Source organism: Xyrauchen texanus, chromosome 8, assembly GCF_025860055.1.
Source record: "Xyrauchen texanus isolate HMW12.3.18 chromosome 8, RBS_HiC_50CHRs, whole genome shotgun sequence".
Taxonomy (NCBI): domain Eukaryota; kingdom Metazoa; phylum Chordata; class Actinopteri; order Cypriniformes; family Catostomidae; genus Xyrauchen; species Xyrauchen texanus.
Genome location: NC_068283.1, coordinates 13,672,317 through 13,672,805, shown reverse-complemented (window position 1 = coordinate 13,672,805; position 489 = coordinate 13,672,317).

Below are 489 nucleotides of genomic sequence, written 5' to 3'. Positions count from 1 at the left end.
CCTTTATGCCTTCCTAACTCTATATGCTGTCTGCAACTGTCTATTTTTCAAGTTTACAACACAAGGTGTTATAATGGGTATGACAATTCAGCAGGTTTGGTCTTGGCAGACTAGATCTAAAGCTGCTGCTGCGTAATTATTAAGACTTGCGCAATTATGATGACTTACTCCTGCTGGAATTTACACGGACATGTTGCTGCTGCCACACAATTAAACACACATGGAGACACACATTTCTTGAAGCAGATCTAGACATGTGGTGCTGGGGAGGAGGACAGTTTTAGAGAGAAAACTATCATAGTGTACTGCAGTAAAATCGGCTTACTTGCAAATAACTGAGGCAATATAAATGTCAGACAAAGAGAGAGCACTGGTTAACAGATTACATGTCCAAAGGACCTATCAGCTTGAGCCATGAACTAAAAATCATTTATGATAAAATAATTTTACGACAGATCAATGAGGCAACTAATATCAAAACTCTAAGGT